This window comes from Hyperolius riggenbachi, chromosome 6 (genome assembly GCF_040937935.1).
Source record: "Hyperolius riggenbachi isolate aHypRig1 chromosome 6, aHypRig1.pri, whole genome shotgun sequence".
NCBI classification, from domain to species: Eukaryota; Metazoa; Chordata; class Amphibia; order Anura; family Hyperoliidae; genus Hyperolius; species Hyperolius riggenbachi.
Genome location: NC_090651.1, coordinates 13,684,971 through 13,712,350, shown reverse-complemented (window position 1 = coordinate 13,712,350; position 27,380 = coordinate 13,684,971). Strand labels below are relative to the sequence as shown.

Here is a 27,380-nt window from a genome sequence, read left to right as displayed (position 1 = left end):
GGACAACATCTGCACCGGGGCCTGAGAAACAGCCGGGCCAACACAATACACGGCATGTAACAACACTCCTATAGACATCACAGGACAACATCTGCACCCGGGCCTGAGAAACAGCCGGGACAACACAATACACGGCATGTAACAACACTCCTATAGACATTACAGCACAACATCTGCACCGGGGCCTGAGAAACAGCCGGGCCAACACAATACATGGCATGTAACAACACTCCTATAGACATCACAGGACAACATCTGCACCCGGGCCAGAGAAACAGCCGGGCCAACACAATACACGGCATGTAACAACACTCCTATAGACATCACAGGACAACATCTGCACCCGGGCCTGAGAAACAGCCGGGCCAACACAATACCCGGCATGTAACAACACTCCTATAGACATCACAGCACAACATCTGCACCCGGGCCTGAGAAACAGCCGGGCCAACACAATACACGGCATGTAACAACACTCCTATAGACATCACAGGACAACATCTGCACCCGGGCCTGAGAAACAGCCGGGCCAACACAATACACGGCATGTAACAACACTCCTATAGACATCACAGGACAACCTCTGCACCCGGGCCTGAGAAACAGCCGGGCCAACACAATACACGGCATGTAACAACACTCCTATAGACATCACAGGACAACATCTGCACCCGGGCCTGAGAAACAGCCGGGCCAACACAATACATGGCATGTAACAACACTCCTATAGACATCACAGCACAGCTGCACCCGGGCCTGAGAAACAGCCGGGCCTACACAATACACGGCATGTAACAACACTCCTATAGACATCAGAGGACAACATCTGCACCCGGGCCTGAGAAACAGCCGGGCCAACACAATACACGGCATGTAACAACACTCCTATAGACATCACAGGACAACATCTGCACCCGGGCCTGAGAAACAGCCGGGCCAACACAATACCCGGCATGTAACAACACTCCTATAGACATCACAGGACAACATCTGCACCCGGGCCTGAGAAACAGCCGGGCCAACACAATACACGAATGTAACAACACTCCTATAGACATCACAGGACATCTGCACCCGGGCCTGAGAAACAGCCGGGCCAACACAATACACGGCATGTAACAACACTCCTATAGACATCACAGCACAACATCTGCACCCGGGCCTGAGAAACAGCCGGGCCAACACAATACATGGCATGTAACAACACTCCTATAGACATCACAGGACAACATCTGCACCCGGGCCTGAGAAACAGCCGGGCCAACACAATACATGGCATGTAACAACACTCCTATAGACGTCACAGGACAACCTCTGCACCCGGGCCTGAGAAACAGCCGGGCCAACACAATACACGGCATGTAACAACACTCCTATAGACATCACAGGACAACATCTGCACCCGGGCCTGAGAAACAGCTGGGCCAACACAATACACGGCATGTAACAACACTCCTATAGACATCACAGGACAACATCTGCACCCGGGCCTGAGAAACAGCCGGGCCAACACAATACACGGCATGTAACAACACTCCTATAGACATCACAGGACAACCTCTGCACCCGGGCCTGAGAAACAGCCGGGCCAACACAATACATGGCATGTAACAACACTCCTATAGACATCACAGGACAACATCTGCACCCGGGCCTGAGAAACAGCCGGGCCAACACAATACATGGCATGTAACAACACTCCTATAGACATCACAGGACAACCTCTGCACCCGGGCCTGAGAAACAGCCGGGCCAACACAATACATGGCATGTAACAACACTCCTATAGACATCACAGGACAACATCTGCACCCGGGCCTGAGAAACAGCCGGGCCAACACAATACATGGCATGTAACAACACTCCTATAGACGTCACAGGACAACCTCTGCACCCGGGCCTGAGAAACAGCCGGGCCAACACAATACATGGCATGTAACAACACTCCTATAGACATCACAGCACAACATCTGCACCCGGGCCTGAGAAACAGCCGGGCCAACACAATACACGGCATGTAACAACACTCCTATAGACATCACAGGACAACCTCTGCACCCGGGCCTGAGAAACAGCCGGGCCAACACAATACATGGCATGTAACAACACTCCTATAGACATCACAGGACAACATCTGCACCCGGGCCTGAGAAACAGCCGGGCCAACACAATACACGGCATGTAACAACACTCCTATAGACATCACAGGACAACCTCTGCACCCGGGCCTGAGAAACGGCCGGGCCAACACAATACACGAATGTAACAACACTCCTATAGACATCACAGCACAACATCTGCACCCGGGCCGGAGAAACGGCCGGGCCAACACAACAATACACGGCATGTAACAACACTCCTATAGTCATCACAGCACAACATCTGCACCCGGGCCTGAGAAACAGCCGGGCCAACACAATACATGGCATGTAACAACACTCCTATAGACATCACAGCACAACATCTGCACCCGGGCCTGAGAAACAGCCGGGCCAACACAATACACGGCATGTAACAACACTCCTATAGACATCACAGGACAACCTCTGCAACCGGGCCTGAGAAACAGCCGGGCCAACACAATACATGGCATGTAACAACACTCCTATAGACATCACAGGACAACCTCTGCACCCGGGCCTGAGAAACAGCCGGGCCAACACAATACACGGCATGTAACAACACTCCTATAGACATCACAGGACAACCTCTGCACCCGGGCCTGAGAAACGGCCGGGCCAACACAATACACGAATGTAACAACACTCCTATAGACATCACAGCACAACATCTGCACCCGGGCCGGAGAAACGGCCGGGCCAACACAACAATACACGGCATGTAACAACACTCCTATAGTCATCACAGCACAACATCTGCACCTGGGCCTGAGAAACAGCCGGGCCAACACAATACACGGCATGTAACAACACTCCTATAGACATCACAGCACAACATCTGCACCCGGGCCTGAGAAACAGCCGGGCCAACACAATACACGGCATGTAACAACACTCCTATAGACATCACAGCACAACATCTGCACCCGGGCCTGAGAAACAGCCGGGCCAACACAATACACGGCATGTAACAACACTCCTATAGACATCACAGCACAACATCTGCACCCGGGCCGGAGAAACAGCCGGGCCAACACAATACATGGCATGTAACAACACTCCTATAGACATCACAGCACAACATCTGCACCCGGGCCTGAGAAACAGCCGGGCCAACACAATACATGGCATGTAACAACACTCCTATAGACATCACAGGACAACATCTGCACCCGGGCCTGAGAAACAGCCGGGCCAACACAATACATGGCATGTAACAACACTCCTATAGACGTCACAGGACAACCTCTGCACCCGGGCCTGAGAAACAGCCGGGCCAACACAATACACGGCATGTAACAACACTCCTATAGACATCACAGGACAACATCTGCACCCGGGCCTGAGAAACAGCTGGGCCAACACAATACACGGCATGTAACAACACTCCTATAGACATCACAGGACAACATCTGCACCCGGGCCTGAGAAACAGCTGGGCCAACACAATACACGGCATGTAACAACACTCCTATAGACATCACAGGACAACCTCTGCACCCGGGCCTGAGAAACAGCCGGGCCAACACAATACATGGCATGTAACAACACTCCTATAGACATCACAGGACAACATCTGCACCCGGGCCTGAGAAACAGCCGGGCCAACACAATACATGGCATGTAACAACACTCCTATAGACGTCACAGGACAACCTCTGCACCCGGGCCTGAGAAACAGCCGGGCCAACACAATACATGGCATGTAACAACACTCCTATAGACATCACAGGACAACATCTGCACCCGGGCCTGAGAAACAGCCGGGCCAACACAATACATGGCATGTAACAACACTCCTATAGACGTCACAGGACAACCTCTGCACCCGGGCCTGAGAAACAGCCGGGCCAACACAATACATGGCATGTAACAACACTCCTATAGACATCACAGCACAACATCTGCACCCGGGCCTGAGAAACAGCCGGGCCAACACAATACACGGCATGTAACAACACTCCTATAGACATCACAGGACAACCTCTGCACCCGGGCCTGAGAAACGGCCGGGCCAACACAATACACGAATGTAACAACACTCCTATAGACATCACAGCACAACATCTGCACCCGGGCCGGAGAAACGGCCGGGCCAACACAACAATACACGGCATGTAACAACACTCCTATAGTCATCACAGCACAACATCTGCACCTGGGCCTGAGAAACAGCCGGGCCAACACAATACACGGCATGTAACAACACTCCTATAGACATCACAGCACAACATCTGCACCCGGGCCTGAGAAACAGCCGGGCCAACACAATACACGGCATGTAACAACACTCCTATAGACATCACAGCACAACATCTGCACCCGGGCCTGAGAAACAGCCGGGCCAACACAATACACGGCATGTAACAACACTCCTATAGACATCACAGCACAACATCTGCACCCGGGCCGGAGAAACGGCCGGGCCAACACAACAATACACGGCATGTAACAACACTCCTATAGACATCACAGCACAACATCTGCACCCGGGCCTGAGAAACAGCCGGGCCAACACAATACACGGCATGTAACAACACTCCTATAGACATCACAGCACAACATCTGCACCCGGGCCGGAGAAACGGCCGGGCCAACACAATACACGGCATGTAACAACACTCCTATAGACATCACAGCACAACCTCTGCACCCGGGCCTGAGAAACAGCCGGGCCAACACAATACACGGCATGTAACAACACTCCTATAGACATCACAGCACAACATCTGCACCCGGGCCTGAGAAACAGCCGGGCCAACACAATACATGGCATGTAACAACACTCCTATAGACATCACAGCACAACATCTGCACCCGGGCCTGAGAAACAGCTGGGCCTACACAATACCCGGCATGTAACAACACTCCTATAGACATCACAGCACAACATCTGCACCCGGGCCTGAGAAACAGCCGGGCCAACACAATACATGGCATGTAACAACACTCCTATAGACATCACAGCACAACATCTGCACCCGGGCCTGAGAAACAGCCGGGCCAACACAATACATGGCATGTAACAACACTCCTATAGACATCACAGCACAACATCTGCACCCGGGCCTGAGAAACAGCCGGGCCAACACAATACATGGCATGTAACAACACTCCTATAGACATCACAGCACAACATCTGCACCCGGGCCTGAGAAACAGCCGGGCCAACACAATACACGGCATGTAACAACACTCCTATAGACATCACAGCACAACATCTGCACCCGGGCCGGAGAAACGGCCGGGCCAACACAATACACGGCATGTAACAACACTCCTATAGACATCACAGCACAACCTCTGCACCCGGGCCTGAGAAACAGCCGGGCCAACACAATACACGGCATGTAACAACACTCCTATAGACATCACAGCACAACATCTGCACCCGGGCCTGAGAAACAGCCGGGCCAACACAATACATGGCATGTAACAACACTCCTATAGACATCACAGCACAACATCTGCACCCGGGCCTGAGAAACAGCTGGGCCTACACAATACCCGGCATGTAACAACACTCCTATAGACATCACAGCACAACCTCTGCACCCGGGCCTGAGAAACGGCCGGCTCTTAGGCTATGTCTGGCCTCTAACAAGGTGTTATATTTGAATGTTGTCATTTAATTATCCATCAATTATTTTTTTGACTTTGAATTGCACAGTGTGTTAAAGAAACATGAGGCGGAAATGCTTCGCAATGAAGAAGGGTCGTACTTACTGCTTGTTTAAACGGTTTAGTTACAAAGCTTTTCATTGTAATTTATAGAACCATACATTTGCTAAAGGCCCATACACACATCCAACAAAGTGCACAACCAAGATCACGACATGACCGACAGCGTGACAAACCGTTTACACGACAAGTATTTTCCGCACACCAACCAACAAAAGGACAGGCTCATTTAAATACTGCGGGCGCAAGTGAAACAGCAAACTGCGCGATGTGGTCGTGTTCAAACAACGTGGACACATGTGGCTACCTGCACGATGTCTTGTCGCGTGTCACACATCGTCGTCCAACTCACTAAAATCAGACAACAATCATGCGGTTTAGTTGAGCGTGTGTAGGGGCCCTTACAGGTGACTGTCTTTATAAACATTAATTGTCAGACATACAGACAGGAAGTCAGGCAGGCAGACTCGCAAACAGACTCACAGACACACTCGTAGGCAGACAGACTCACAGACAGGCAGACAATCTCACAGAAAGACTCCAGGACCGACTTGCAGATCAGCAGACAGACTCACAGACACACTCGTAGGCAGGCAGACTCACAGACAGGCAGACAATCTCACAGAAAGACTCCAGGACCGACTTGCAGATCAGCAGACAGACTCACAGACACACTCGTAGGCAGACAGACTCACAGACAGGCAGACAATCTCACAGAAAGACTCCAGGACCGACTTGCAGATCAGCAGACAGACTCACAGACACACTCGTAGGCAGACACACTCACAGACAGGCAGACAATCTCACAGAAAGACTCCAGGACTGACTTGCAGATCAGCAGACAGACTCACAGACACACTCGTAGGCAGACAGACTCACAGACAGGCAGACAATCTCACAGAAAGACTCCAGGACCGACTTGCAGATCAGCAGACAGACTCACAGACACACTCGTAGGCAGACAGACTCACAGACAGGCAGACAATCTCACAGAAAGACTCCAGGACTGACTTGCAGATCAGCAGACAGACTCACAGACACACTCGTAGGCAGACAGACTCACAGACAGGCAGACAATCTCACAGAAAGACTCCAGGACCGAATTGCAGATCAGCAGACAGACTCACAGACATACTCGTAGGCAGACAGACTCACAGACAGGCAGACAATCTCACAGAAAGACTCCAGGACCGACTTGCAGATCAGCAGACAGACTCACAGACACACTCGTAGGCAGACAGACTCACAGGCAGGCAGACAATCTCACAGAAAGACTCCACGACCGACTTGCACATCAGCAGACAGACTCACAGACAGACTTGCAGACAAGCAGACCCACAAACAGGCAGACCGAGACTCACAGACAGGAAGACAGACTCACAGACAGATGAGTAGATTGAAGGCCTCTTGCACACTACATGCGATTCCGATTTTCTGATATGATCCGATATTTTATTCCGATAAAAAAAAGTACTGCATGCTGCTACGTTTTTTAATTGGAATCAAAAATCGGATTGTATAAATAATCGGAATCACATGTAGTGTGCAAGAGAAGTATACATTTTAATGTAGAGATAACATTGTATACTGTGAAGTGCAGAGTGTACATTCTGAATACACATTGTGGCGAAGACTAATTACAATACAATGCAAATATACCTAAACGGGCATCCTTTAGAAGATCTTAAAAACGACTTGCACACTGTGATAAATAATACCTAGCATTAGTGCAATGTATGCTATAGGAGACTCTTTTAATACACACGATCTCTTATATAGAAAGACAGATATATATATATATATATATATATATATATATATATATATATATATATATATCTTGCCGTGCTCACTTATAGATTTCCAGAGGTCATCTTGCATCATTGGGATAGTGTATAGCTGGTCTCCTATATCATATGGCACATTATTATACTGTTATATACGGTCAAAGGGTATAGGTCTGTGCTGTTTATACATATATAGATGGCATCCTACCAACTGTTCAAATATGTTATGTATAACAGCATATAGTAATATACACTTTGATCATATATTAATATATAGCAGCGTATCGATGTACCATGTGAGCACATAAAAATGGATCAAGCTGTCCTATATATTACATAACAATGCTACATGCACAAGCTGATCCTATATGACAGTATAGAAATGACAGGGAATCATGTGAATTGGTGTGTGTATGTGTATGAATGAATCATGTGAATATATGTGTGTGTATTGTATTGTTAGGATGTATATTGCAGAGCTGCTGTGTGTGATCACATGGTGCATTGCTATATTGCTGTACGAGTCAGGCAGATGTCGTCAGTGTTGCCAACTCATCCCTTTAATTACTGACACATCTAAGTTATACAGGTTCTGGGGCTATTTGCACATAATCAGTGCCTTAACTACATCTACCTAGCCATAAAACCTGTATAATTCATATGTGTCAGTAATTAAAGGGATGAGTTGGCAACACTGGATGTCGTGTGTGTGTGTATTGTATTGTTATGTTGTATATTGCAGAGCTGATGTGTGTGATCACATGGTTCATTGCTATATTGCTGTACGAGTCAGGCAGATGTCGTGTGTGTGTGTGTGTGTGTATTGTATTGTTATGTTGTATATTGCAGAGCTGATGTGTGTGATCACATGGTTCATTGCTATATTGCTGTACGAGTCAGGCAGATGTCGTGTGTGTGTGTGTGTATTGTATTGTTAGGTTGTATATTGCAGAGCTGATGTGTGTGATCACATGGTTCATTGCTATATTGCTGTGAGCGGCAGATGCTGTGGTGTGTGTGCGTGTGTGTGTGTGTGTGTGTGTGTGTGTGTGTGTGTATTGTATTGTTATGTTGTGTATTGCAGAGCTGTTAGGTGCGTGTGTATAATATTGTTATGTTGTGTATTGCAGAGCTGTTATGTGCGATCACATGGTGTGTTGCTATATTGCTGTACGAGGCAGATGTTGTCATGTGTGTGTGTGTGAGTGTGGTGTATGTATTGTATTGTTATGTTGTATATTGCAGAGCTGTTAGGTGTGTGTTGTATTGTTAGGTTGTATATTGCAGAGCTGCTGTGTGCGATCACATGGTGTGTTGCTATATTGCTGTACGAGTCAGGCAGATGTTGTCATGTGTGTATGTGTGAGTGTGTGGTGTGTGTATTGTATTGTTATATTGTGTATTGCAGAGCTGTTAGTTGTGTATGTATTGTATTGTTATGTTGTATATTGCAGAGCTGTTATGTGTGATCACATGGGTGTGTTGCTATATTGCTGTACGAGGCAGATGTTGTCATGTGTGTGTGTGTGAGTGTGGTGTATGTATTGTATTGTTATGTTGTATATTGCAGAGCTGTTAGGTGTGTGTGTGTATTGTTAGGTTGTATATTGCAGAGCTGCTGTGTGCGATCACATGGTGTGTTGCTATATTGCTGTACGAGTCAGGCAGATGTTGTCATGTGTGTATGTGTGAGTGTGTGGTGTGTGTGTTGTATTGTTATGTTGTATATTTCAGAGCTGTTATGTGTGTGTATATTGTTAGGTTGTATATTCCAGAGCTGTTGTGTGCGATCACATGGTGCATTGCTATCTTGCTGTACGAGGCAGATGCTGTCATGTGTGTGTGTGTGTTGTATTGTTATGTTGTATATTGCAGAGCTGTTAGGTGTGTGTATGTGTGAGTGTGTGGTGTGTGCATTGCATTGTTATGCTGTACATTGCAGAGCTGTTAGGTGTGTGTATATTGTTATGTTGTACATTGCAGAGCTGTTGTGTGCGATCACATGGTGCGTTGCTATCTTGCTGTACGAGGCAGATGCTGTCATGTGTGTGTGTGTGAGTGTGTGGTGTGTGTATTGTATTGTTATATTGTGTATTGCAGAGCTGTTAGTTGTGTATGTATTGTATTGTTATGTTGTATATTGCAGAGCTGCTGTGTGTGATCACATGGTGCATTGCTATATTGCTGTACGAGTCAGGCAGATGTCGTGTGTGTGTGTGTATTGTATTGTTATGTTGTATATTGCAGAGCTGTTATGTGCGATCACATGGTGTGTTGCTATATTGCTGTACGAGGCAGATGTTGTCATGTGTGTGTGTGTGAGTGTGGTGTATGTATTGTATTGTTATGTTGTATATTGCAGAGCTGTTAGGTGTGTGTTGTATTGTTATGTTGTATATTGCAGAGCTGCTGTGTGCGATCACATGGTGTGTTACTGTATTCCTGTACGAGGCAGATGCTGTCGTGTGTGTGTGTGTGTGTGTGAGTGTGTATGTGTTGTATTGTTATGTAGTATATTGCAGAGCTGTTAGGTGTGTGTATATTATATTGTTATGTTGTATATTGCAGAGCTGCTGTGTGTGATCGCATGGTGTGTTGCTATATTGCTGTACGAGGCAGATGCTGTCATGTGTGTGTATGTGAGTGTGTGGTGTGTGCATTGCATTGTTATGTTGTACATTGCAGAGCTGTTATGTGTGACCACATGGTGCGTTGCTATCTTGCTGTACGAGGCAGATGCTGTCGTGTGTGTGTGTTGTATTGTTATGTTGTATATTGCAGAGCTGCTGTGTGCGATCACATGGCGTGTTACTGTATTCCTGTACGAGGCAGGTGCTGTCGTGTGTGTGTGTGTGAGTGTGTGGTGTGTGTATTGTATTGTTATATTGTGTATTGCAGAGCTGTTAGTTGTGTATGTATTGTATTGTTATGTTGTATATTGCAGAGCTGTTATGTGTGATCACATGGGGCTTGATTCACAAAGCGGTGGTAACTGTTAGCACGCCTGTGAAAATCCCCTTAGCACGTCTAAACAAGCTTTTCGCGCATAAAACTTTACGCGCACAAAACTTTATGCGCGTAAAACTTTACGCGCGTACTGCACAGAGCACAGGGCGCACCACGCGAAGTGCCCATTAAAGTCTATGGGACTTAGCGCGCGTAAAACTTTGCGCGCGTAAAACTTTACGCGCGCAAAGTTAGCGCACGATCTGATTGAGAAATCCGGTGCTAACCGACTTAGCACCCTGGTTAGCGCGTCTAAAGACTTTAGACGTGCTAAGTAGGTTAGCACCGCTTTGTGAATCAAGCCCCTGGTGTGTTGCTATATTGCTGTACGAGTCAGGCAGATGTTGTCATGTGTGTATGTGTGAGTGTGTGGTGTGTGTATTGTATTGTTATGTAGTATATTACAGAGCTGTTAGGTGTGTGTGTATTATATTGTTAGGTTGTATATTGCAGAACTGTTGTGTGCGATCACATGGTGCGTTGCTATATTGCTGTACGAGGCAGTTGCTGTCATGTGTGTTTAGGTAGATGGTAAGTTGCCTCTGCTGAGCTCTGGGTCCAGGCAGCCTGCTCTCCCCTCTCTGGGGACTGGGGAAACCTTAGCTTCAGGCTACTGTTTAGAACTGAGCTCCCTGCGATTCTCCACTGAAACCCCATAAAACTGCGGCCTCACATCGCAGGGAACACCTGACTCTAATCAATGTTCCCCTCCCAATACCCAGCTTCTCCCCCGTACAAACACCCCATAATGCTGCTGCTGCAGGCTGGCGGTATGGAACCAGATTCCTACAGTGTCTGCTGAATACTGCTGCACCTAGCACCCCGGCGCTACAAATAATAACCTCATCTCAGCCACACGTGCGGAGGGAGCACCGGGTCACCCAGCCTCTGCTCTACAAACTTCAAAAACACTCCACAACTACACTGCAGGCTTGCATTGAAAAAAAAAATATCCACACACACGTGTAATCTGAAGTGGAAGGAGAAATGTTTTTGGAATTTTTGTGTAATAGTGAAAGTTATGCTCCGGGCCTTGGGGCAGCATCTGACCTCTAATATAAAGACCTTTACCAATGGCGGCTTGTAATACCTTCCACTGCGCATTGTTTAAGTGTCACCGTATTACTGTATTACTAATCTCTGTACTGGCGACTTAACCTGGGATTAAAACGTCACTCCAGCATCGTACTTAAATATTTTCATATAAAATATCACGTATAATTGTTACACTACGATGCTTAGGTTATAAAAAACACATTTAGCCTAAATAATACACCACAACATTTGCAGAGTATGTTGTGAGATACTTGGCTTATAAAATACACTAAAATACTTATGTTACAATTAATATACTCCAAGGCTTGGCTTATAAACTACAATACATTAATTACGTTATAATAATTCTACACTCCAAGTTTTGGCTTGTAAAATACACAAAAATACTTATGAGATAAATATTCACTCCAAGTTTTGTCTTATAAAATACACTAAAATACTTATAATATAAATATACTCTCCCACATTTGGCTTATACGGTAATACACTACAATCCTTGTGAAATAAAAAATGAGCTTTCATATCCAGGTTAAAAATATGCTACAATACTTAGGCTTTAAGAATACTACAACTATGTGGCTTAGATACTCTCAAATCGTCTTATTCTTATAGTCTAGATACTCTCAAATCGTCAAATCGACTTATAAAAAAAAATGACAATAGTTGGATTATAAAAGTACTTGACTTAATTACACTTAAATACTAGTTACTCTCCAATTCTTGCTTTATCAATTACAAAACTTATTTTATAAAATATCATTACAGTATTTATTTTATGTGATAAACGATGTATCTTATACTATTTTAGAAAAGGCATTGAAATAACCCTTTTTTTATTGCTATATAAAATTAAATCTTTTGCTGTACTTATAATAATGTCTCTACAGAGTCATTCGAACACGGTAATGATTAGATTCAAGTCAAGACTGAACTGTGTCAGCTAATGACAGATAATTCTGTAGAAAGGACACCATACAACGTAAATAATATACAGTCAAAGTCACATCTACACCGGCCACAAACACGTTACAATAATCTGCAAAAATATATACAATATATATATGGTATAATATATGTATATATTATTATTATTACAGCAAGCTGAGCTACCCAATACCAGCTAGCAAAATGAAGAACTTAAAATTAATTAAAATGTAAAGAATGTTTTGATAAAAGAAAAACAAAAACAACAACCTGATTACCAGTGAGTAGTAGACCATACTGAACAGGAATAATATTAGTAGCAACACTAATAATTAAAATAATAAATAATCTCAGTGATACTAATAATAATATTGATATTATTGATAATGAATGGTTGATTGTAGTTGGGCCATTGCAGGAGATTGCTCGCACTCTGTGTTACGTACAACCACACTGACACATACATCTGACAGCCCAGAACGTTGCCTTCCTGCTACACCACGAAGCAAGAGTTTTGATTGGTCACTGTGACACTATCATCAGCTCCTACTGCTGATTAAAATAATAACAAAACTAATAGTAATAATGCAAAAACAACACAACTGACTAGCATTGCAGCAAATGATCCGCAGTGCCGAAAAGCAAAACACAGTCAATAATGGAAGTTTAAAGGAAGACATAAATTGCAATACAAAAAGAAAACCACGCAACACCTCCTTCGCTCTATGCCCCCTCCTCCCCTCAACCCCCCCTCCTCTTCTCACCCCTCCCCCCCCCCCCCCTTCAAAAAAAAAATCTGCAGCCTACAGATCCTCAGATTAGCAGCAAGTGAGTGTAGAAAAATGCATGGAAATGAAGGCAGGAGCCCCTGGCTGTGGAGAGGGAGCTGAAGGCTACTTGTGTCACACAGCCTGGTTCTGCTCTGCTGTGCTCTGCTGCTGCTGAGCCTACACATCAGTCGTGGACAGTCCTCTAGCGCCCACTATATCAGCAGCCAGGAATGCACTTACACAAGACTTGGAACGTCTCAATAAAGGGAAGGGGGGAAAAAAAAGTTGCTCGTCAACTTTTAGCTAAGTTTCCTTTTTTTCTTCGATGTTGGCATTTTGAGGGTGCCAGTGTGGGCAGAGAGGGGACAGGCTGGGCTGTGGGGTGCCCACAGAGGGACTGGCACAGGACTCGGGCTCGCTCACTGCTCTCTCCAGTCTGAACACTACAAGGGCTGGACGTCAAGGAAAAAAAAGCAACCTTCTCTCTCTCTCTCTCCAGCTCTGAGTGCTGAGCACAGCAAGAGGACTGAGCTGTTTCTTCCCTGCAGCTGCCTCTCTAGAAAGGATCCCCAGCCGGATGGGGCAGCTCTGGAGGATCCTCAGGGTGACCAGGAAAGAAAAGGGACCTACTTTTGGCCAGTTTCCTTGCCCTCGCCTTGGATCTCATCTTGTCGGCTGGTGGATTCCTCTTCTCCTCCTTGAGCCCAGAAGCAAGCAGCACACTATCTTCATCTCAGCAGCATTGTCAGTCCGGACACCTTTGCACATGCGCACAGAGCACTCAATCTGACACCCTCGCCAGTACTAAGAAACTTTGCAATGTATTCATCATCATCATCATCATCATCAGTTTTTTTTTCTCTCCCTGTCCTATCCTCTTCTCCAGATCACTTATCTCCCCCCTCATCCCCCCTCCCCCATACACACACACCTTCCCAGGCTGCAGGTCTCCTCACTCTATGCACTGGCTCTTTAAGAGTAACCAGAACTCTGGGTAACACAGAGGGGACCCCTGGATGGACATGCTGAGGACCCCCAGGTACCACTTACTGTGCTGCATGCCAGATGTCCACATGTCTAGGCATTTGTATGTATATATATATATATATATATATATATATATATATATATATATATATATATTAGATGCAATGAGAGATGGATAGATAGATAGATAGATAGATAGATAGATAGATAGATACATGGATAATATTTATTAATAGATTATATTTCTTTTTTTTTTTTCATTTTCTTGCATATCTTTAAAGACATTGTTACTGACTTTGACTTTACATGGTTAGAGCGATAGATGGTTAAATATTGTTAGATAGATTTATTACTTTTTTAACTGTAATTCAGTTGTTCTGGCATATTTTTGTTTAAACCCATTTTTACAGATTTTGAGTTTACGTAAAAAGACAAGTAGGTAGTGAGTAGATAGCCTGACTTTAGTAGCTGTATTTCCATTTTTTGGTACTCTTCCCAGTATAGTGCCATAGATGGTAGATCAGATAGATATGTAGATAGATAGATAGATAGATAGATAGATAGATAGATAGATAGATAGATCAGCTAGGTAGATAGATATAGATCAGATAGATAGATGACTTGTTTTATACAAGTAATATTATTATTGATATAAACATTTGTCACTGGTCTCCCTAGACATATATTTCTTATCTATCTATCTATCTATCTATCTATCTATCTATCTATCTATCATCTATCTATCTAGGGTTGTCTTGACATTTGCAGCATTGATAGATTCTTGTGTGGCTAAACTGATCAAGCACAATTCAATGTCAGTTATAGTCTTAATGTAATCTCTGATTTTACGAGCCTGATATTTTCTTTATTACGTGAATTTCTTAAAAATAAAATATTGAACCAGTAAAGAGAATTTTCACAATTATTTTATTTCACAAGTATGCATTGAACCCAAGTGATCGACATCCGATCTGACAAATCTTGGATTGGATCGGTGGAACGATGGAGTACGACATTTGGGTAAGTTGCAGAACTCTTCTCCTCGCAGGTTAAGGTGTACCTGACAAACGCAGAAGGATGCAAAAATACGAAATATCGCGTCGTGGAGAATGCAAGGTTTGCAAATGGAGCTTGTGGAAGAACTCTGCAACGTGTCTGAGCTCCCAGCAACCAGCCAATCAGGCTGCAGTAACAGAAGAAAGCAGAGGGGCATTTGTGTAAGCAAGCGGTCCTATGACAGCTCAACAAAGGGATTTAAATCGCTTGTTGATTGCTGTTTCTGGGCTGACAAAATTGAAAAAAAAAGGTCACCGACTTTGCAACCTGATTGAGTCATTATAATATGGAGACTTTTATAACTTTGCCCCTTTAGCCTTTCTGGCATTTATCAGTGGATCCATCAAAAACTATTTAAACTACTCCAGTCATATCACACCAGTGTAACCTCTTTTAAACGACATAGATTGTCCACCTCTACAGTATTAAATGTGAATACGTCAGATGAGGCAGACGGTGACTTCTAGAATTTTTATTAGGATGTTTTTTAAGATTAACACCAAATATTTCATTTTACAAGTAGGAACGTTTATTTATTTTTTTAATGCCTACATGTTTATTTTGCAATTTATACATCACCATTTTCGAATTAATTTTTTTAACATTCTTGATCACAGTAATTAAATGCAAAATTGATGACAAAAGTGAAGGATGATAATGAGGGGAGGATGTCAAATATTGGGTACGAAAGGAAAATGAGCTAATTTGTAGAAGTAATTTAGCAAGTAGTTAATTAGGCAGGTCGGCTGTCGGGTGGGGAGGGAGGAAGGGTTATTAATGAGGATTTGTACATTGGTGAAGTGTTGGTGAAAATACAATAAATGGCCATAAAAAAAACAAAAACACATAAACATGGAAAAACAATACAATGTTTCGAGCTCAGAGGCCGTTTAGGATTTCCACTTCTACGGGGTTTGTTTGTACAGTAACGATACTGTATGCTGGGTGTCGGTTGGTAAAGGGAAGCAGAGGACTCCATACCAGAATCCGACAGTCCGGCACACAAACTCTGCGACACAGACACCCCCCCCCCCCTCCACGCTACATTCCTTCCACCATTAACCTGTTCACTTCCAGGCAGCCTCCAGCAATTCTTCATCACACCGATATGGCTGATGTTTAACTCCGATCAACGGTAGAAGGAGAGGACTCCTCCGGTAATGCAGTCAGCACCCTGTCCACACAGGCTCTACAGGGGATGCCTAACACGAAGAATGTCTTCACAACATGAGAATGAGGGGAACATAGCTGGATTTTAGGCTTAATATCACAACTGCTGGTGTCACAAATGACAGGAGAAATGTAAGCAGGCTTTACGGCAGGAAACACAACAACACTATGTAATGCGCTATTAAATCTATCTACCTACCTATCTAATGACCTATTATTACCATGACTACTACTGGTTCCAAATCCAAAAAAAGTCTGTTTGAGTACAAGAAACACCACATTACAAAGCTTTCTGTCTTTCTCATACCCTTCCCTGGAGACTTTGCAGGAGTGATGGGGAAAGGGCATGAGATGGCAAGCTCTGCTGGGCTCCGGTTCTGACGCTTAAGGTAGTGTGATAAAAAGACAATAGCAGCACAAATATGGAGTATATCTGAGTAAACATAAAATCGAACACCCATTCTCATACACACATTCAGATATAAATTTTATATATATATATATATATATATATATATATATATATATATATATATATATATATACGCACACGTGTGCAACTGTACTGCGCTACAGAAGATGTTGGTGCTGTATATATTAAAAAAAAGATATATACACACACACATTGATAGATATTGGGATGTATATATGTGCAGGACAGTAGAAGGGGCAGTGAGTATATCAGGAGATGGGGTCCTTCTCCATGCATCATTATATTATTATTATTAGCAGCTTACCCAGAGGTGGGTCTTCTGCCTCCCAGTCAGGCAGTGAAAGGGTGTCTGCTGACAGCAGTGTCCCCAGGACCCCCAGCTCCGGCCGGTCGCTGCACCGCTATGGCAGGAGACGGAGATCAGAGGATGTACACATTACACACTGTGGCTGCAGCGAGACGCCGGCCAGCGTTCTGCTTCTCAGGCAACAACTCGCTGCTCATCATCGTCATGCACAATGCTGCATCCAAAACACCCAAATATGGATCAAAAGATTAGGATAGAAAATGTGTCATTTAGAAAGAAAATTGACAAGGCTGTATAAAGAGAGGATCTGTCTACTTCTCCTGCCCCTCTATCAAACACAAGACATGTGATGTTCCCTGCCAGCGCAGGTCATTCTATAGCGGTGACAGCAAACGAAATACAACGATTTAAATTAATTTCTATCAAAGGGTAAACTAAAAAACGTAAACTTGTCTTTGATAAATATCCCTTTTCAATATAGCATTTTACATGGTAATGCAGAATACCCAATAATAACCAATAAAAATATATATAAATATATATATATATATATATATATTTATAGGAAAGAGAGAGAGATTGTATATATACAGTATCTCTCTCTCTCTCTCTCTCTCTCTCTCTCTCTCTCTCTCTCTCTCTCTCTATATATATATATATATATATATTTATTTGTGATCATCAAGGTGTATAAGTTGACAAAACGAGTTGTTAAATTAATAAAAAATTGTCCCAGTCGGTTGGATTGCCCTTTTCCCTCTTCTACAACCGGTGACATTGTGACATTGTCGGTTGCCTTCACACAGAAGTGGTGCTTATTTCATTGGGTAGTTCTTATTCCTCAATCCCTTTTACTATGTTATTAATAATTAACTCGCTATCATAATACATTCTTTTCTCATCTTTTTGAACTTATGCAAAACTCTCCAGTTGAGTCTGGGCAGAACGTAATAAATGATGACAGGGTAAACAGGAAAAGCGATGTTTGTTACGGAGACTTTTCTGCAGAATCTCAGCCTCTCGACATGGCTTTGTGCTGTAGATCCTCAGACACAGGATTAAATATAAACTTACTCTTTTTACAAATCATTCCTGGGCTATTCTTTCCTGATATTTGCTAATTATTCAAAACGGTTCGTTGAATAATTGTTAGAATCATTTTTAGCCTCCCATAATAAAGTTTAAGAGCTGTATTAGTTGTGGGAGATACATTTTGTCCTCCTAATTCCAGGACAGTGTGCTGATCCTGTCACTCAACGCTAGCAGGTATGTATGGATGGAGACTGAAGCCAGTTGCACTAACCACCCCAGAAGGCAGGGGGCAGATGTGAGCAGGGCAACACTAGCCAGCCTTTGACACACCCCCAGTACAATCCCTCCTCCTTTGGAAGAAAAAAATTATATATATATATATATATATATATATATATATATATATATATATATATATATATATATATATATATTCAAAAGTGGATGGTGTGGAGAGGAATTAAAAGAAAGTGCTGACAACAGGCTGCTACAACAGAAACGAAAGAGAGACATGCTAGGATTCTGATTCTAGTGTAAAATTGTTGAGAAAATTGAAATTAATAAGCACAAAAAAGAAACAAAAAAGAAAGAAAAAAATGAGAGAGGGATCAAAAAGAAAAGGTGAGAAGGCATTGGGTAAAAAATGGTATTTCTCAGATACACAGTGGCACAAACACAGCCCAGACAAGTGTGTAAATATGTATGTTGTGTAACACAAGCACTGAACTGCAAATTACAAAATGTCATCAACCCTAGTGTGACATGTGAGATATATATATATATATATATATATATATATATATATATATATATATATACATATATATATATATATATATATATATATATATATATATATATATATAGCTTGGATTAAATTAAATTTATTATATTTATTAGAAGGAAAATATTGGAACTATCTTGTGTATTTCTTATAAAATAAATAAATAAATAAATGTATAATTTAAAAAAAAGTGTTTTACAAAGAAATAAACATCTTCTAAAATCCATTCCAGCATTTCCTTCTAATCAATAAATGACTAAATTTCATGTGAGCCAGAAGCCCACTCTGTAGCTGAAGGACTCCTTTCTTCCCACCGGTGTGAAAATGGATTAGTAATAAGTGAAATTTCCATATATACATCGCCAGGCTGGAAATTCAGCAGTTATTCTCCCAAACAAAATTGCACACACAAAAAAAAAAATTGGAGGTTTGCCAAAAAGTGTGATTTCAATTAAAGGGATTTAAAAGACGAAGGGGGCATCGGGATATTGTTGGAGTTTTTTTTTTTTCATTATTATTTTTAACTTCCTCTTTTTTGTTTCAGGAGAGAAGATTGAGATGGATCAGGCGGTACCCCGAGGAGAGCTTTCACACACTGCTGGGTCTATTGGTTTTAGGACCTTTTATAAAATAAAAAGAGTTTGAATCAGCCTAAAATCTGAATCTCAATCTGAAGTAAAAATAAATAAATAAATAAAGCAAATAAATAATCCAATAAGATAAAAATAAATGAACAAAGTTAAGAAGCAAACATTGAAAACAATCAATACAAAAAATAACAAAAAAACAAACGAAAAAAAAAAACATATTTGATTTATAGAAATGAAAACAAAAATGTAAAGGAAAAAATGGTTTTGCCCTCCTGTGATGAAATTTTTGGAAGCTCTGCTAGAACAAATTTTCCTATGTAGATTAGAGTGTTTTCTCAGCCATTTCATCCTGCTTACATGCCCAGAACTACTTCACCCACAATAAGGGGATCTGTGCTACCCTGGCAAAGCAAGCCCCCCCCCCCCCCCCCAAGCCTCCCGGCCACGGCGCTGATTATAGCTGGTATGATCCATGTAAAATTGGCGTTGCGTATTGGGTTGATCCGGCGGTAGCCGAAGGCGCATTTGTGACCTGCGTCCGCAGACTGCGCTGCCCAATGCAAACAAATAGGTAAGAAGAGCCTTTTTACTACCGAGCATCTCTGTGAAAAGAGCAGCAATTCAGGGGTGAATGTGGGATATGTGAAAAAAGAAAAATCTGTAAATAGCAAATAATACAGGTGACAGCAGAGAGAAATGTCAAGTGTGTAAATTATTATTTTTATAATTATATCAATTTGTCCATCCATTTATCTCCCTCTCCATATATAGGCATATAGTCAATATAATCATTTGTTTAAAAAACGGATAAACAACGGAAAAGGATAACTCGTGTGCGAATACTGTGCGATAACAAATGACCATTAGTGGACATACGCCAGGCTTTCTCAACCAGGGTTCCTTGATTGCTCTGCAGGGGTTTTCCCCCATCGTGGGGGTTGGGGGAAGTATGAGAGCGAGCGAACTATAATAGGGGGTACAGTAAAAAGAAGCACTAAATTGGGGGTCAGAATAATAATGAACATATTAATAAAAAAGATTAGAATTGGTAATAAAGGGCACTGTAATGGGAGGTAGTGGCATAAAGAGCCACATCAGCCTTTAAAGACCATGCCAGAGGTTCCTCGAGATCCACAAATTACTTGCAGGGTTCCTCCAGGGTGAGAAGGTTGAGAAAGGCTGATGTACACGGACAGAGCTTCTCCGCATACACTCGGTATAAGGATCCCATATGCCATGTGTGGGCGCGCGCATCACTCACACCATCAATACTGCGCTCGCTCGTCTCTCTAGCGTTTTGCAAAAGAGCACGCCACTGCAGTGTGAACAGAATCGCTGCGCGTCACGTCATTAGTGAGCATCATTCATTCACTGGAAATTGTTCCTACACAACAACTTAGCTAAATTGTAGGAGAAAACACAAGCCATGGGCCAAGATGACAGGAAAACAAGTAGAAATCAGACGCTGTTTCACCAGCTCTGCACAATCGATGATGGCATTCGTTTTGAATGATAATTTGTCAAAAGCAGAAATTTGCGCATTTCCAAAATAAAATACCAACGGAACGAAGAATGCGCCTGGGCAGCAGGGTGCCGTAGTGGTTAGCGCTGTCACCTTGCAGCGCTGGATCCCCGGTTTGAATCCCAGTCAGGTCAACATCTGCAAGGAGTTTGTGTTTTTTCCCCGTGTCTGTGTGGGTTTCCTCTGGGCACTCTGGTTTCCTCCCAAAACATACAGATAAGTTCATTGCCCCCCCCCCCCCCTAAATTGTCCCTAGACTACAATACATACACTCCCCAATATAGGCATATGACTATGGTAGGGACTTGATTGTGAGCTCCTCTGGGGGACAGTTAGTGACAAGACTATATATATATATATATATATATATATATATATATATATATATATATATATATATATATATATACTCTGTACAGCACTAGAGAAGATGTTGGCGCTATATAAATGCTAAATAATAAATACCAATCGCCGTACAAAGCCTGTCGTAGAAACTTGTCACCTTATTTTTGTTGTGTCGATTGGCAACTTTTAGCTATGTTCTCTTTTTTTTTTCTTTGATTTTGGCATTTTGAGGGTGCCAGTGTGGGCAGAGAGAGGACAGGTCGGCTTGGGGGGTGCCCACAGAGGGACTGGCACAGCACTCGGCCTCACTCACTGCTCTCTCTAGCCTAAACACTACAAGGGTTAGGCATCAAGAAAAAAAACAGCCGGCTCCCCCTCTCTTTCCAGCCCTGAGCAGAGCAAGAGGACTGAGCTGTTCTTCCCTGTAGCTGCCTCTCTAGAAAGGATCCCCAGCCGTATGGGGCAGCTCTGGAGGATCCTCAGGGTTCCCAGGAAAGAAAAAGGGACCTACTTTTGGCCAGTTTCCTTGCCCTCGCCTTGGATCTCATCTTGTCAGCTGGTGGATTCCTCTTCTTCAGCACTCTCTCTCTCAGCTTTGCAAATGCGCACAGAGCTCTCAGACTGACACCCACCCCTATACTATGAAACTCTGCGATGTATTCCTCATCATGGGCAGCACGGTGGTGTAGTGGTTAGTGCTCATGCCTTACAGTGCTGGGTCCAAGGTTTAAATCCCAGCGAGGGCACTATCTGCATGGATTTTGTATGTTCTCCCCGTGTCTGCGTGGGTTTCCTCTGGACAATCTGGTTTCCTCCCACATCCCAGTAACATACAGATAAATTAATTGGCTTCTCCCTAAATTGGCCCTAGACTACGACACATACACTACACGATACATACACAGACATATGACTATGGTAGGGATTAGATTGTGAGCCCCTCTGAGGGACAGTTAGTGACAAGACAATATATACTCTGTACAGTGCTGCGGAAGATGTCGGCGCTATATAAATACTAAATTATCATCATCAGGTTTTTTCCACTTATCTACCCTCCCCAGTCCCCCTTCTAGTAACTGACTTAAGATTAGATGCATAGATAGACTTCATTAAAGGTATTTTCAATATTTTGGTATACTTTTAACCTCCTTAGCGGTAATCCTGAGTCAGGCTCGGGAAGGAAATCCGCAGCTCAGAGCAGTAATTGCGTCCCTTAGTGAGTTATATGCAGGAGCTGCTGGAATCTCTGTGTGGTATGTTTTTTTGTTTGTTTGTTTTAGGGTATAAAAAGCACGGCTTTTAGACTCTAAGGCCCATATGCAATTCAATTTTTCACCTGGGTTTTCTCCTAGGAGATAATTTTTCATCTTCGATTTAAAATCACTTTCCAGAACTTTTCAACTAAAAAAGTACCAAAGAGAAGGTGAAAAGGTACTATTAAAATTATTTTGAGTATTCTCTTGCTTTCTAGTGGCTTAAAGAGAACCCGAGGTGGGTTTGAAGAATGTTATCTGCATACAGAGGTTGGATCTGCCTATACAGCCCAGCCTCAGTTGCTATCCCAAACCCCACTAAGGTCCCCCTGCACTCTGCAATCCCTCATAAATCACAGCCTCCCTGTGCAGGCGGTGTTTACATCTGTAGTGTCAGTCTCAGCTGCTCCCCTGCCTCCTGCAAAGCTCCGGTCCCTGCCCCCGTCCCTTCCCTCCAATCAGCAGGGAGGGAAGGGATGCAGGCGGGGACTGGAGTTCTGCAAGAGGCGGGGAGAGCAGCAGACTGACACTATAGAGATAAACACAGCCAGCTCTGACAAGCTGTTTGTCAGCAGCGTGGCTGTGATTTATGAGGGATTGCAGAGTGCAGGGGGACCTTAGGGGGGTTTGGGATAGCAACAGAGGCTGGGCTGTATAGGCAGATCCAGCCTCTGTATGCAGATAATATTCTTCAAACCCACCTCGGGTTCTCTTTAAAGGAGTCATCAGGCAAGTTCAAAGAAAATAAGTGGTACTTACCGGGGGCTTCCTCCAGCCCCAAGCTCCCAGCACGTCCCTCGCCGCAGCTCTGCCCGCAGCCGTTCCTCGCCTGCGCAGTCCGCTCTGGCCCACGTGGCGGTGATTGACAGCACCGCTCGTGCAGGCGCAGTACAGGCCGACCTGGAGGTCGCTCTGACGTCATCGCCGGGGACCGGGATGGAGCTGCGGCGAATGACTGCAGGCAGAGCTGCGGCGAGGGGTGTGCTGGGAGCTTAGGGCTGGAGGAAGCCCCCGGTAAGTAGTGCTTATTTTCTCTGAACTTGCCTGATGACTCCTTTAAAATGCATTTTATTGACAAGTTCAAAAATATCACCTGGGAGAAAACCTTAGGAGAAAACATTAATTGCATATGGGTCCAAATGAAATGTGAAAATAATCATAATGCCAGGGAGGTTAAATAGAGGTATGGGGGGGGGGGATGGGCGGAGCAGTTTCCCCAAGCGACTAATCAGAATACTTTATCTGGACCGTCTGCCCCATGTTTGCATCAGTTTTTTTTTACCTGGTTTAGATACAGGAAATATTACCAGTAGTATTACACATACAGAAAGACAAAAAAAAACTGAGATAAGTGGTAGAGGGACAGCGAAAGGGGGGCAAGGAGGGAGGTGGTAGTGGTGCAGTGGCGGTGGTGGGTGGAAAGTTTTAAAGAGGAACTCCAGTGAACATAATGCAATAAAGAAAGTGCTTCATTTTTACTACTACTAATAATAATAATTATGTATAAATGATTTAGTCAGTATTTGCCCATTGTAAATCTTTCCTCTCCCTGATTTACATTCTGACATTAATCACATGGTTACATTTTTACTGCTGGCAGGTGATGTCAGTGGAAGGAGATGCTGCTTGCTTTTTTGGCAGTTGGAAACAGCTGTTATTTCCCACAATGCAACAAGGCTCCCACAGTGTGATGTTAGCACCATGGTCCTCACATGCCACTGTGGGAGGGGTTTCACCACAATATCAGCCATACAGCGCCCCCTGATGATCCATTTGGGAAAAGGTGAAGATTTCTCATGGGAAAGGGGGTATCAGCTACTGATTTGGATGAAGTTCAATTCTTGGTTATGGTTTCTCTTTAAAGGGAACCTGTACTGAGTAAAAATATTTAACCAGTTCGGCCTATCTGGACGAGCTTCCTCGTCCAGGTAGGCACTGCTGCTGCCGCCGGCTGGTGCGCGCGATCGGGCGAGCCCCCGCGCGCGCTCACGCTGCCCGCCGCTAACCCCCCGATCAGTGAATGGGAATATAATTCCCATTTACCGATCTAACTTCCCCGCAGAAATACCGACGCTTTCTCTCCAGAGAGCGCGGTATTTCTACCCCCAGGAAACTTCTCCCCAGCATTTTAGTTCCTGGATGCGAGATCGTTCGCATCCAGGACTTTTTTCACTGTGGCCATCTTGTGGCCAAATAGTAAACTGCACCCACATACATTTTTAATAAAAAAAAAATATTATTTTACATTTAAAATTAGCAGTTTCCCTCCCACACCAAAAATTACCCACATACACTTTTTTTTTTATAAAAAAAAAAAAATACAATTAAAAAAAAAACAAAAAAAACATAAATAGTTACCCAAGGGTCTGAACTTTTTAAATATGCATGTCAAGAGAATATGTTATTATATTATTTAAAATTATAAGCTTATAAATAGTGATGGACGCAAATTGAAAAAATGCACCTTTATTTCTAAATGAATTATCGGCACCATAAATTGTGATAGGGACATCGTTTAAACAGTGTAATAACCAGGACAGATGGGCAAATAAAATACATGGGTTTTAATTACGGTAGCGTATATTAATTTCAAACTATAATGGCCAAAAACTGAAAAATAATGAATTTTTTTCATTTCTTTCTTAATCTTTCTGTTAAAATAGATTTAGAAAAAAATAATTCTTAGCAAAATGTACTACCCAAAGAAAACCTAATTAGTGGCAGAAAAAACAAGATATAGATGAATTCATTGTGATAAGTAGCAATAAAGTTATAGGCGAATGAATGGGAGGTGAATGTTGCTCGGATGCATGAGATTTTCGGACTGCGGTGCTGAACCGGATAAAATAAACACATGAGGTAACTTCAAATGAACATTGCATAGTTACCTTGCCATCAGTTCCTCTCAGAAGCTCACCATTCTCTTCTGACAATGATCCCTTCCAGTTCTGACAACATTTTGTCAGATCTGAAATATATCAGTTGCTGTCAGTAAAATATCAGTTGCTGTCAGTTATAGCTCAAGTGGGCGATGTTACAGTTTAACTGTGTGCTGATCAGAAAGCTGTAATGGGTAATTGCCATTTTCAAAATGGAGGACGGAAAATTCCCTTGATCACAGTGAACAAACAGGACGCGGGACAGGAGAAAGACACTGAGGAGTAGACTACATGGAAGGTAAGTATGACTTGTGTATGCTTATTTTGACTTTTAATTTTCAGTTCAGGTTTTCTTTAAGGTGTGGCAGAGAAGGCGAGAGGTGAGAAAGAGAGGAGGAGGTCACAGGTTGTGTTACATGGAAGGGGAGAGAGTATATAGAGAGGTTAATGAGAAAGCAGGAGAGACAGGTGTGGATATTATTGAGGGAAAGGGCAAAAGAAGGGGGGGGGGGGGGGGGGTGAGGAGAGAAAAGAGGCCAATAAGAAACAACAGAAGCAAGACAAGGCACTGGATATACATTTCTATCTCTCATGTCCACAGCTCAGGGCTTGGCTGAGGCAGAGGCGAGAGAGGCTCCAGCCTCAGGGCGCAGTGTAGGAGGGGGCGCTCAAGTCATTAAGCTATGATTTCCCTATTGTGTTTAAAGCAGAGTGAAATAAGAAAAAAGGATACATGGCAGTACCTGCAGCCAGATAACTAGAGATTACAGTGTTGGGGCGCCTCTTAGTCTAATAGCAATCAGTGTGTGACAGCTGGGGTGGGAGGGATGGAGGAGGGGCCTCTTAGTGTAATAGCAATCAGTGTGTGACGGCTGGGGTGGGAGGGATGGAGGAGGGGCCTCTTAGTGTAATAGCAATCAGTGTGTGACAGCTGGGGTGGGAGGGATGGAGGGGCGCACTTTGGTGTCTCTGCCTTGGGTCCTGGAGGACCTTGTCCCGGCTCTGCCACAGCTACACCAACGCCCAGACATATGTGTGTACTGGTTAAGGGCTCTGCCTCCAACACAGGAGACCTGGGTTCAAATCTCAGCTCTGCCTGTTCAGTAAGCCGACACCTATTCAGTAAGGAGTCATTAGGCAAGTCTCCCTAAAACTGCTACTGCCTATAGAGCGCACCCTAGTGGCTGTAGTTCTGGCGCTTTGAGTGCGCCAGGAGAAAAGCACAATATAAATGTTCTGTATCTTGTCTAAATAGGTATATTATGTAACACACTCACCTGGCTACATATGACTCATGACATCGAGATATTGCTGTAGGTTTTCTTTCTTTTCATGATTACTTTTAACTTCTTCTTTTTCTTGTTTCGGGACAGGAGGTTGAAATGGATCGAGCGGTACCTCCGAGTCTTCAGGTGCTGTCTGCTGGTTTTGGGACCTTTTTGGAATAAAAAGAATTTGAATCAGCCTAAAATCTGAACCTCGAGCTGCAGCAGATCATATTTAAATAAAATGAATATAAAAATGAATAAGATAAATGAACAGAAAGTTAACATTGAGATCAATCAGTCCAAATGAAACATATTTGAGGTGTAAAATAATAAATGTAAAGGGAGAATTGCTTTTGCCCTCCTGTGATTAAATGCTAAATAATAAATACCAATCGCCGTACAAAGCCTGT

General features: G+C 43.5%; 1 protein-coding gene across 4 annotated transcripts in view; it reads right to left on the bottom strand.

The window, feature by feature from the left end:
• PRDM16 (PR/SET domain 16) overlaps positions 1-27,380 on the bottom strand; it is an 805,072-nt gene that overhangs the window by 744,057 nt on the left and 33,635 nt on the right. For all 4 annotated transcript variants that reach the window (XM_068238856.1, XM_068238853.1, XM_068238857.1 and 1 more), the window contains exon 3: positions 26,980-27,137. The gene's annotated coding sequence lies outside the window, so the exon portion shown is untranslated. The remainder of the gene's footprint in view (positions 1-26,979; positions 27,138-27,380) is intronic.